This window comes from Lolium rigidum, chromosome 4 (genome assembly GCF_022539505.1).
Source record: "Lolium rigidum isolate FL_2022 chromosome 4, APGP_CSIRO_Lrig_0.1, whole genome shotgun sequence".
In the NCBI taxonomy this organism is placed as follows: Eukaryota; Viridiplantae; Streptophyta; class Magnoliopsida; order Poales; family Poaceae; genus Lolium; species Lolium rigidum.
Window position 1 is genome coordinate 216,743,575 of NC_061511.1, and position 13,290 is coordinate 216,756,864.

Genomic DNA, 13,290 nt, shown 5'->3' on the forward strand with positions numbered 1-13,290 from the left:
CTATTGTTTTGCCTCTAATTTGTGTATTTTGGATACAACTAACACGGACTAACGCTGTTTTCAGCAGAACTATTCTGGTGTCTCGTTTTTGTGCAGAAATCCAACTTTCGGGAAAATCCTCGGAATTTATGCAGAAGGCCCTATTTTCCCAGAATACTGACGGAGACAGAAGGACAAGTCAGGTGGAGGCCCGAGGGCCCCACACCATAAGGCGGCGCGGCCTAGGGGGGGCCCGCGCGGCCCTATGGTGTGGCCCCCTCGGTCGGCCTACGACGCCCTCCTTCGGACTACTTATTGCCTTCGACCTAAAAACGCACGGGGAGAAGTCGAAGTCGCCAGAAAGCCTCCAGAACGCCGCCACATCGCGAAACTCCGTCTCAGGAGCCAGAAGTCTCCGTTCTGGCACTCCGCCGGGACGGGGAATTGGAGGAGATCATCGCCGCCATCACCACCGACGCCTCTCCATCAACCAGCAATGTTTCCCCCATCCATGTGTGAGTAATTCCCCCGCTGTAGGCTGAAGGGGATGGTAGGGATTGGATGAGATTGGTCATGTAATAGCATAAGATTGTTAGGGCATAGTGCCTAGTGTCCGTAATTGGTACTTTGATGATATTGTTGCAACTTGTTATGCTTAATGGTTGTCACTAGGGCCCGAGTGCCATGATCTCAGATCTGAACATGTTATTATTTCATCATGATATTCATTGTTTATGGTCTTACCTGCAAGTTGTATACACATGTCGCTGTCCGGAACCAATGGCCCCGAAGTGACGAAATCGGGACAACCGGAGGGGATGGTAGTGACGTGAGGATCACATGTGTTCACGGAGTGTTAATGCTTTGCTCCGGTACTCTATTAAAAGGAGTACCTTAATATCCAATAGATTCCCTTGAGGCCCGGCTGCCACCGGCTGGTAGGACAAAAGATGTTGTGCAAGTTTCTCATTGCGAGCACGTATGACTATAATTGGAACACATGCCTATTGATTGCTTTGTACTTCGACACCGTTTTATTATTATCTGCAAATGCCCTGCTAAGATTGTTACATGAGTTTCTCTCATCCATGCAACGCCCGTCATCCATCCCTGTGCCTACAGTATTTTAATCCTGCTGTTTACTATAATTACTACTGCTGTCTCTGTTACTCTGCTGCTGTTATTCTACTACTGCTACTGTTATAAAACTGTTACTACTCATAAACTCTTGCGAGTAAGTCTATTTCCAGGTGCAGCTGAATTGACAACTCCGCTGTTAAGGCTTCCAAGTATTCTTTGTCTCCCCTTGTGTCGAATCAATAAATTGGGTTTTACTACCCGCGAAGACTGTTGCGATCCCCTATACTTGTGGGTTATCAGATGACCATGTTGTCAGACTAATGTATTTTTATCTTGAAAGAGGTCGCATTTCAAGTACTTGTGTTGCAGTTTCAAAGATGAGACTCATGTGCTCCAAATTGAAGAACTACATCATGCAAGCTTTTTTTGAAGATGAGGGAGTCTAGCACCAATTATCCACATCACATACCCCTGAAATGATTGGTGTTGTGGAGAGGACGAGTCGGATGATTATTGAAATGACAAGAACCACATTCATGCATCAAGTCGGTCTCTTCTTCAACAAATCTACCACAAGACCCCCTATGAACTTCTCATTAGGATAAAGTCAAACATCATAGGTTTGTGTCTTCGAATGCAAATGCTTTATCAAGAATTGGAAAGAGGGACTCGGTAAATTTGTCCTAGAACCTTTGAAGTTATGTTTGTTGATTATTCGTACGAATCCCACTCCAATGGATACTAAGACAAGCCCACCAGGCATGTTAAGTATGTTGTGGTGTTGAATTCGATGAGAATAATGGCACCCACGCTGAGCAAGTTTTTCCAAGTTATGTAGGTAATGAAGATTTCTCTCAAGTTACAAGGACCATGGGCATTGGACACATTTTGCCTTGTGAGACCCATCATCGTGAGGATCGAGTGACAAATGGAGAGGACACTATCCGAACTCAAGTGGAGTATAACTCAACTCAATATGAACATTTCACTCCAACAAGCATCAAGTACTCAAGCCAAGGAGCAAGATCAAGATGGAGAATAAAATGACACTACCACTCAAGATAAAGCTCAAGCAGATGAATATGATCAAACGCCCCCCTTCTATCCTTTCAAGTGGAATTTATTGATCATGATGGAATAGTCCATCAAGTCAAGGCTACAAAACCCCAAGCGGGTAAAAGGGGAAAACTCGAGATGTCCATGATGGGGGGGTTGAAGTCCTTCATAGGTTTTCATTGAAGCAACTCGCAAAGGGGACTCTCATATCCCAAGAAGAAAAAGAAATGCATGCAGAACATGCTCAAGAAGTACGATATGGACAATGCCAAGGTTGCCAACACACCATTTCCAACCAATGGGAAACTTGGTCTTGGAGACATTGATGAAGCGGTCGATCAAAAAGGTACACCGTTTCATATTTGGATTTGTACTTCATCATTGCGCTTCTAGGCCAGATATCATGGTAATTGTAGTAATGTGTGTTCCTTTTTCATTTATAATTTTTTGGTTTGATGACCACTTTCGTACATTTCAGTTCCTTATCTAGCCTATAGTAGTGCCACATATGTGGGGCTAGCATCTTACCATATCTTGGCATGATGTATACCCATGTGTGCTACATCGTAAGACCCAATGTCAACGAATCCAAACACATCTCTTCGCGGTTCAGTGACTTTTGTGCTTACACATAGGGGAGTAATTCCCCGCTCTTTTTATTTGCCTCTTATGCTTGGTGGCATGTTCTTTGAGGCTTCACTCCAATTTTCTTGTATTTTCTCTCTTTTCCCTTTTTGGTACTTGTTTCCAAGGGGGAGAAAGGTTGTTTTGCTGCTGCTAATTTCTCTTACTCCTCCTCGAGCCGCGCGATGCCCGCTTCCTCCGCAAGTTCACCCGTGTCGCTTGCTCGCGTGTCGACCCGCCGCTCCCTTTGCCCGCTCGCGCGCGTGCATCCATGCGGCACACACTCGTTCGCCTCGATTTCTTCACCCGCTTATGCCCAACCTCGCTCGCTCTCTCTGTTCCACTGAACTGGGCCGGTATAATCGAGCCCACAGCCAGCTATATGATACGTCCCAAACGTATCTATAATTTTTGATGCTCCATGCTTGTTTTGTTACAATTCTTATATGTTTTATGTGCACTTTTCCACACTTTTTAGAATTTTCTGGGACTAAACTATTAACGCAGTGCCACAGTGCCAGTTCCTGTTTTCTGCTATTTTTGTGTTTCAGAAAAGTTGTACATGAAAGTTTCTCGGAATTGGACGAAACAAAAGCCCAGAGTCTTATTTTTCCGGGACGAAGACGGAGCCAGAAGGACATGCGCATGAGAGCTTCCACGTGGCAGTGCATAGGGTAGGCGTGGCCCCACCCTTGGCCGCGCCTGGCCCATGTACTGGCGCCTCGTCGCCTCGTTTTCTCCGCCCTTCTGCCTATTTGTTCCACGTATCGGGAAAACCCCACAGATGAGAGCCTCCATCCACGAAAAGTTCTGACGCCGCCGTCAACCGAGACCCTAGTTCGGGAGGGTTCTGGTGTCCATCCCGGCACCGTGACGGAGAGGGAAATCACCGCCAGAGGCCTCTACATCATCATGTCTTCATCCGACGTGATGCGTGAGTAGTTCTCCATGGGACCATGGGTCCATAGCAGTAGCTAGCTAGATGGCTGTCCTCTCCTTGTTGTGCTTCATGTATAGATCTTGTGAGCTGCCAAACATGATCAAGATCATCTATTTGTAATTACTACATGTTGGTTTGATGTGGATCCGATTTATAGAGAGATTGCTTTGGTTTAGATTATGTATTATGTTATTATGATCTTGCATGCTCTCCGTTTTTGTAGATGCTCTGGCCAAGTAGATGCTAGCGACTCCAAGAGGGAGTATTTATGCTCGATAGTGGGTTCATGTCTCTATTTAAACATGGAAAGTGACATTGTTCTCTACGGTTGTAGATGTGTTGTTGCTACTAGGGAGAAAACTGTGGTGTTCTATTCAAGGGTAGTTCATCGTTTACTTTACACACATTGCTTAAAGCGATAGTCTGTTGCTTATAACTTAATACTGGAGGGTGTCGTGGATGTAATCCTGAAGGTGGATTATTAGTCATAGATACAGTTGGATTGCGGTCTATGTATATTTCTCCTATAAATGTTCCTAGACTACCCGGCCAACCAAGGCACCTGAGAGGGGCAAACGTTCGTCCACCGTTGGATGCAAGCGATTCACTCCCGCTTTTCACCTCAGCCATCCATTGCGGTAATTTTTTCGTCACCAGCTTTCTGCAAATGAATGCATGACAATTGGGCCCAACCAGGTGTGGAGCCGACAGGAAGAGACAGCCAGAACAGCTCGTTTGCGTAGCCTTTCTTTGTGTACGCGCGGCTCGAGACAGAGGCGACCAATTCCGCTAGGGTTCTCGCCCGAAGCCTCATTCGTCCGCCACTCCGCCTCCATCCCCAGCCGCCACTCCCATCCTGACCCACCTGCCGACGTGAGCGAGGAGGGAACGCGGGCGCCGCCGGAGAGCGGCCGCGGGGTGCTGCTGCGTGGAGCGCCGGTCACCACCGGTTGCGGGAGTCGCCGTGCGAAGAGTAGACGCTGCCGTCGCGGCTCCTCCAGATCATCGCTGGTCGCGCACGTCTCCGCCGGTGTGAAGTCAACGCCGACTCCCGCGTCTCTTCCTCGCCTTTCTGCTCAGATCGAGCAGGGCAGGGAACGGGCCGGCGGCGGCTCGTCTCTTTTCTCTCTCAAGATCTTGCAAGGGATAGGTAAGCGTTCAGTTCCATTTTGGTTTCCTCGCTACAGCCGTCCTCTCCATCAAGATCGAACAGACGCCGCCGCGGATCTGTCGACTGCAGCCCGAGCCATCGGCACGGCCGCCACGCCGCATTAATTACGGCGTCCCCGTGAGTTTGGTTGGCCAGAAATTGCCTTTTGCCATCTGATCTTTGGAATCTTTGCAGTACTTCTCTTAATTAACTCTGTTCAGAGTCCTTAACAACTCATAGACATCATTTTTGCGATAGCAGTTGGTGTCGCCCAGTGATACAACGACCGGAAAACTCACCGCTCCAACTTTCGACTGACCAGTATAAAAAATAACAAATGAAACCATGCAGAAATTCAGCAGTCTGTTTTTCACATAGGCAAATGTTTCTTTTCTGTACCTTACTAGGATAAGGGACAATCTTCATACTGCTTACTTATTATAGTCTACCTCACTACGATTTTTCTTTCCCGTTTTACTGTTTGTTATCTTAATATACAATCTATACTTCAATAAGTATAGCATATATACCGTAATATTCTCACTTTCTACTATGATCCATTGCAGTATGCAAAACAAAAGCATCTTCTCGTGGATCTTCCAGCCATCAAGCTTGCAGATAGTGCAGAGGTTACAGAAGAGACCATATTAATATCATTGAGGCGAGCCCTTGCTCAACACTCTGCTCTGCAAGCGGACGATGGACACTGGGCTGTCGACTTCAGTGCAATTATGTTCATTATGCCTATCTTGGTGTGTTCTTTATTTACATATGGCACTATATTTTGAGCGACAGCGAGCGTGCCCGAGCGAGGAGAGGTCGGCGGCGGCTGGTACCCTGTGTACCCATCAGTAATGGTTCAACGAATCCAACCTACACGCTTTTTATTTTCGTTTCTTAGGTCCTTAGGCTGCTGAACGTGCCATTGCAGACGAAGTGGGAGTCTCACAGGGAGGAGGATCCGCCGCGCCCTCCTTGCTGCCTGTGCGCCGAGGGTGAATTGGCGCTGCTCAGGCAGGCGGCGGGCACCATACTTTCTTCCAGGACTGTGCCAAAAGGTTAGTACTCCATATCCTCTTGAGCCCTATCTTTATCCCTATTTCTATAGCAAATTTACGTCACCCTTGGCCTTTTTAGTTGGTATTAGGATTTGAAGTATTCTCCATCTACATGCTTCCAGGACTTCCTGCACCACCTCTCATCTTCCTCCCGATCAAGATCGTGCCAAAATGTTAGTACTAAAGATCTTCCTGAACCTCTTTATCCCCTTTTCTATTGCAGATTTACCTCACCTTTGGCTTTTTAGTTGGTCAGGTCATGTGCTTGCATGTATGTATTATTTGCTAGATCTGATGTACTCTCCACCAAATCATTGTCCTTTTTTCTAGCAAAAAATTCATAGCTGCGTCTTTGTGATTTAGTTCACACGCATGAGGTTGCATCCCATAGTTATACTGAATTTGAGCATTCTCCTTTTTGCCCCTTTATTCCTGATTACCCATGGCAAGTTCATGTCCTGTCTGATTGCAGTTCATACTTTAATGACCCCAGATTTATCTGATTGCAGCTCATATTTTGAGTTTTGCATCATGATATTATCCTACATATATTCACCTAAATGAACACCTTCCGAGGGTAACATTGTTGGTTACGTTATAGCTATGCACGTACTAATGTATTTGACCCCAATCCAGAATTGATACTAACAAGATGTGCAGAACATGTAAGAGCCTACAGCAACACCCTCCATGAAACAAGAGGGAAATGCTATGGATGAGACTCCAAGAAACCGTGTCAGTATAAATGGTGGGATCCTGCAGAACATGACATGGAAAACCACAGGATGACATCTAAAAAGCAATTTTTCTGCGTAAAGCCAATTGCACACATTTTCTCATGCTAAAATTTTCTTATAATATTGACTTGCTTTTCTGACTGAATGTGTTCATTTGTAGTCTAGAAAGATGCCTGTAAGCTGTACAAAAATAAATGTAAACTGATAATACATATTTGCCGATGAGAAAGTTGGTACTCGTATCTGATTTTATACATATTTGCATCGCTTTGAGCAGTGAGGGATTGCTCCCGGAGGTAAAGAGGACAGGAGTGGCACGGGGCATGGACGTAGCGCGGACATCACAAGGTGCCTTCCACACGCGCGCCACCATGAGGTCCTTCTCTTGATGCTGCTCTCGTGAGTCTCGTTAAGTCTGTGCTCAGTGCTTGTTTCCTATAAAAAAAGATAAGGTGTATCTTATTCAATTTGTGTAGATATTATATGGAGAAGCAGCATCCGACGAGGGTTCTGATCAGATGCACGAAGGCTTGGTTGCAGTGGCTATTTTATTTTGTTTACTGGTATTCAGGTGTGTTTCTTTCGTTTGGTGCTGCCCTGCTTTACCATATTCTACTTGACTCATATTTCTCTCCTCGCTTCTACTCTTGCGCTTTGCAGAATCTTGGATTTGGTATCCTTGTCCTGGGCTATTGTTCTGTGCTCAGCTGCATGTTTTGAGATTTGGTTTGGTAGCATTAGTCTTTTGAGGTTGCAGGCTTGCAGCCGGAACCTTCACACACTAAAATAATTAGGAATTAGGAAATCTGAGAACTGATTCACTGTTGTTTTAGTCAATACACCATTCTTTTTTTGGAAACTTGAAACTAACTACATTTGGTTTAACCTCATGTTTTTTCAGCTTAGAATTACAAAATCTGTAACATATAAAGGTATAGAATTACAGTTCACAGTATGAAGTGATGTTACAGTTCAGACCTAAGTTCTGTATGAAATGATGTGTTTTCAGCAAGTATTTGTTGCCTGAGAAGGAAAATTACGTGTTGACATGTGACATGCATATGTGGTTTTTCTCAAAGCATGTTTTGAACTTGGATTAATTTCTTGGGTTCAGGGGTGTGGAGTTGGAAGAAGTTTATTTACTTGTATAATGCTTTTACTAATTTACTCTGACATTACGCTTCAGCTTTACTTTCCCATTTGTCTAATGTTTGATGTGAGCAAGGAACATCGGGTGCAGTAGGTGCTTGTCCGATCTTTTTGCTTCTGCCGAGATGCTCCATTGAAGAAATTTAGCTATAGTTAAATTTGCATTAGGAAAACATTGAAGTGCAAGTAGAGATGCACATGCACAATAGCTGACCAATTTTTTTTCCCGTGTACAGATGGGTCGTTGATAGCAACCAGCAGCCCATGGTTAGTTGCATACGAAAAGGTAACGACAAGCACAACACATCTACTTCGCAGCTTGTTTGATTTGCTTAGGCAGGGACATGATCCATCATTGATGCCTCTTTCACCATTGATAGCTGGGTTGAACCTTTTTAGAGCAATAAACAAACTAATGGAAATTTCTCTTATTTTCCCTTAATGATCCATACTGATATGTGGGAATTGGTAGCATATTTGATTGTTTTTTTTCTTAGATCTACCATGAATAAAATGATGTTTTATACCATGGATCTCTGGCCCTAATCATTTGTGTGATGTATTTGTACATTTATGGTAAGTAGGATGATAGTCCACGAATGATTCAGTAACCGGAAGTTATTTATTCGTTGACACGCCTGTAGGTGTCATTATTATTATTATTTCTGGAATTCTTACATGATCGCCAATTGGTTAGGTTCTAGGTAACTAAGAGGTTGCCTCTATAGTTGAACCATTTAAACTGTTAGCGGTAGAGTTGGGTACCTTGCCGTGTATTATAGTAATTGTGGTATTCTCGACTTCTTCGGCTGGAATTTTGAAAGAACAAATTTTTGTTTTGCAGCTAGGATTTAGTGTTAGTGGATTCCATGGTGGGCTGCAGCCTACAGGTATGCCCATTCTCCCTATCTCAGTTTTCTCTCTATCTTCTACTGTATGTTGAACTGCTTATTAATCACAACACTCCTACCGACCAAGCATTTATGCGACTTGGTGAAAGAACAACCTCGATTAATTACATCATAAATAGTAGTTTGCGACCAGTAAGTATCTTTATCTTTTCTTCTATTGGATGACTTCCTTCCATATTTTTTTTTGCGCAGCAAGAAATTTGGTAATTTTCTTAGGGTCTTATACTCCTATAAATACATAAAATTGTTAGATTCTCCTGTGTCAAATTGAGCACCGGCGTGGACTCGAGGGATGCGGGGCGACGTATAGTTTTCACATTTACATGGTTTGACAGATAGTTACACCAGTACTTGTGTATAACAGTGTGTTAACAAACTCCATGATATATATACAAATTTATCTAATAGTTCAGCACCTACTAAGGTTGACCCAAACAGTATCTCAGGCTTCAAATAAAAATATTGTCCATGTTTTGTTTTCCTAGACAGACTAACGACTGAAGCAGCTCATACTAAGAAGCTCTCTGGTATAGTTCTCTCAAAGAACTTCCGACTCACGTTACTTTTTAGATAATATAGGAAATTGTCATTTCGCACTCTTTGGTTTCTGAATGGCATTTCACAGGGAGTGAGTGCCGTAAATTTCACATGCCAGGTCAGCACATATCACTCTGTTTTATTTCACATGCCCATTGTCCTCTTCTTTTCGCCTGTTTTATTCTTCCCAAATTTTCCACAAGGTTATTTATTATTTTTAGAAAATAGGGTATTACATATGCATTGTTGATTGCATCTTTTCTCTTTCGATCTATATCTCAGATGTTCTGAGACTTAAATACTAGGAAAACCTCTTGGATAATTAGGTCTTGAAACTGAATCTAAAAGAAGGTTAATGTCACCTACCTATTAACCACTTCACATATAGGATATAGTAGTCATTGATGACCCTGTTTTTTTAGGAAGTTAGATGTGTTGGCTATCGTAAGCGTTACTTGTGCCATCACACTCGTTTGTACCACCAGTACAATTGACATGGTGGTTGCGTAATCAAGGGCCATAAGGGAGCCTCGTGTTGTTCAGAAAGACAACCAAGGTTGGCATCTTTTTAATTCTTATCGTTGGTGCAAGTAAGGTCAGAAGGATGCTAAGGGAAATACAAATCCAAGGTCAGTTCAATGACTTCACGTGTCACTCGGCCTTATTGTTTTGAGGAGCTACTACAAATATACCCACCTTGTCCGTTCAATAGGCAAGCATGTGGAAAGCGCGTCATATGATGTGAAATCTGTTATCATGAAAAAGAGGGAAGGGCACAACCATGAAGTTCGAGCAGCTAGAAATAGCGGGCATGTGAGCGATGGTTCCGGGAGTGCTCTCGGAGGCCAACCGGAGTCATTCAACTTCCTCTTCAGGATTGACAGAGCCAGGACTACGATCTGCCTTCCCCACCTGCAAATGCAGCATGGTCAGCCTAACCAATTGATGATTTGCGATATTACGAGTTAGGCCCGGTTTATCACTTTCTTCCAGCTTTGTTGCCAACAATCTGGCAGTGTCATAAGGGAGTACACTGTTTGTTGCCAACGATCTGGCAGTGCCATAAGGGAGTACATGTGTTTCATCTGAAAATATAACACCGGGTTGATTTGTATTCTCCTTTTGATGTGTTGACTAACACATTCAATCCGTAAGGTTAGTTTCTCTTTCTGTTGCTTGCCCATTGTCCTTGCTTAAATGTCCATTGTCATTTCCTTGTTTGAAGTTGCCTCTTGAGTTTGTACATAATGTTGTACAATGTTATTGGACCTTAGCTAAAATCTGCAAAATGTTCATACAAATGTCACCACTTAGATTCTGGAATATATTTATAATGGTCACAATATATTTATAATGGTTACTATCAATTGATAGAGGTCTTAAATTGTTGTATAATTAACCAAAATTTGATTGAGAATGGCTGCAGCGTCACTCATGAGTGTGTCCAAGGGGTTGGAAGAGGAAGAGGAGGACGTAGGTGGGGCGGAAGGAGCTGTCGCATCGGAGCAAAAGGAGTAGCCAAAGGAGGATGGAAGGGCTGTCGAGGAAATTTTCTCAAGCGCACACTGTTGGATGCTATTATAACTCAGCCTCGGATGGCCACCCAACCCAAATGCCCTCCCTTTACCACTATGGTGGCGGCGATGGCGGGAAGAGCAGAGCTCCACTCCGAGCACCCGGTGTTAAAATAAACCAAAACTTATAGTTTAAATTCTGATTTAATTCTATTGTTTGCGCGATTGTTCTGGTTAATAGGTTCTTGCGAACGGAACACAGCTTGCTTGCTCTCAAACACGTGTAGAGTTTCTCCTCTTTCATTCTATGGCTGATCGCTGGCAAAGCTCTGAAATCATTTGGATTGTTGTTATTCAAGCTATGGTATCAGGAAGGACTTATGTTGAGGTAAATAATTTCACTATTTAGTTATCTTTCTTTGTTTGTTCAAAGATCATTCTAATACAAAATGTCAGCTTATGCTAAATACAATTTCATGTACTAATCAGTCTGTCCGCACATATATACATATTTGTGCCTATTTGCTTGCAACTTGAATTGAAAGTAGTTAGACTCATAAGTATATACAAATTATTACAACTTTGGGTGTATAATTCTTTGGCAAGGATATTGTATTTTTTGAACCACTCCCATAAATTTCTTTTGAAGAAAAGATGGAGAATTATGCAATTTTACAGTCAAACGGTGGAGTAGAGTAAGTTGCACCAAATGAAACTTTATAAATGTTAGTAACGCTAAAGTACCAAATAAATAAAGATACACTGTCTTGCGGACATATTAGTTATTTGCTTCCTTTCCTAATCATGGAATAGATAATGGCTTCAAATTCAAGGAAAATATGGCGAGTCTTGCTCCAACCATTTGCTAGCACTAATGACTGTGTCACACTATAGTTCATATCTTTGGTCATTTATGCAAAAATCATGTGATGCTCCTGTGTGGGTTTTATATGGTTCAAGTTAAACGATGTGACAGTTTGCAATGTGTTAAGACACACTGCTGGTTATTGAGATCATTTGCAACATCAATAATATGATATAGCTGAGGTACTAGATCACGTGCTTTCATTCTATGCTTGTTTGGTGATGAATACATCTTTTCGTATTGTTAATTGGTTTAGAATTGTAAGAGACATCGGTGTTTGTATACTGTGGCAACGCTTTCTTCTTGTGAAACTTACATAGATCTATTATTTTGAAGTTATAAGGCTTGGATAAATCAAAGAAATACATCTCCCGATAGTTTTCAGTTTCTTAGGTTTTAACCTTTGATTTGCCAGTCAAAATCTTGAAGTATACTTCCATCTGAGATATAAATAATCTAAATCACTTGGGACCATTTACAAATAATGCGGTTCTGCCACGTCGGTTTGATAGTTGGTGCGTTGTAAAAATGTGTGCCTTCGATGTGAATATCGCCAGGAGATTACTGTCATGTCGCTGTCTGTCCCGTGTACTACTCGGACAAACTACATCAAGCTTTGCGTCTAGAAGGAGGCAACTTACTGTCCAACTTAAATAGGTATTGAGGTTTTGCAGGATATTGACATGGCTCTTTGATCACATCTCCTCGCTATTTTCGATCCTTCAGGTGGTAGAAATGGCAGGACCACGATTGTCGCAAAAATGGTGAGATAAGGCAAGCAACCGCTTCCGTTCCGAGTACCGCCAAATGGAACTCTTTATGAGCATCTTCAAGGTAAGAGATATCGTGCGTCTGCTTGTATGATGACATTGGACTGAAAAACTATTTGCTTTGATCATGCGTCTCCGGGTTTCGGATGGGGAAGGATGTCAGCCTATCTTGGCCCTCGTCGTTTGGAGATCGTGCGCATTCTAAGTCACTTGCAAACCGACCTGCGGCTTCCATTCGCCGTCGCCACCGAATCATGCTTTCATGTACAGAGTGACTATTATTTTTCTTCTTAATATTGAGAGCATTGTTAATCTGCAGTTTGCACGTGGAGAAATAATACTTAGTTTGATGTCGATCTGTTTTACAAATATGTCTCGTCATTCTATTGAATGTGTTATAATGACACACTTGCTGAAGCAGTTGCACTTAATATTCAGGTGATCATAATCATGTTTGTTTCTGTATTTTGATGTCATTCTCTGTGCTAAATGTAAACATGAGTTCTGCATATTTAGTAAAGAAGATAATAGAGACGAACTAGAAAACTTAGGTCTTGCTAAATGGAAGGCTGACAATGCTAAAGCTCGGGGAATACCGGTATGGACAAACTCGTAAATCCCATGCTACCGTTAACTCTCTCGTTTCATAATGTGCTACCCTTCTGCTCTTGTATTTCTAACAATGCCAAGATTTTTTTGTAATGTCCATTGTAAAAATACTTAGCATAGTTTCTCTTAGAATGGACGTATGCTTTTCCCTTCACAGCTTTGTTTTGTCGATGAAGATTAGGTGATGTATTTTCCAGGTACACTCCTGGAAACCTGTATTCCAGAATCCGGTACACTTCAGAAGGTGCTGCTTGTGAATTGGCCCTTCGTGCTTTGCAAATGGAGGCATGAACATGGCCTGCAAGGATTCT

At 42.7% G+C, this 13,290-nt stretch overlaps 3 long non-coding RNA genes across 3 annotated transcripts; all 3 read left to right on the plus strand.

Annotated features, from left to right (window-relative positions):
* The first annotated feature begins 4,773 nt into the window (after positions 1-4,773).
* Positions 4,774-6,053, plus strand: LOC124649445. Its single transcript, XR_006986639.1, has 3 exons — positions 4,774-4,829; positions 5,396-5,887; positions 6,010-6,053. It is a non-coding gene; the product is annotated as an uncharacterized LOC124649445 (long non-coding RNA).
* A 1,955-nt stretch (positions 6,054-8,008) lies between these two features.
* On the plus strand, positions 8,009-9,234 carry LOC124649447. The gene is made up of 3 exons (XR_006986641.1): positions 8,009-8,059; positions 8,618-8,663; positions 9,170-9,234. It is a non-coding gene; the product is annotated as an uncharacterized LOC124649447 (long non-coding RNA).
* Positions 9,235-9,736: 502 nt separating this feature from the next.
* On the plus strand, positions 9,737-10,018 carry LOC124649446. The gene is made up of 2 exons (XR_006986640.1): positions 9,737-9,850; positions 9,934-10,018. It is a non-coding gene; the product is annotated as an uncharacterized LOC124649446 (long non-coding RNA).
* The last annotated feature ends 3,272 nt before the right edge of the window (positions 10,019-13,290 follow it).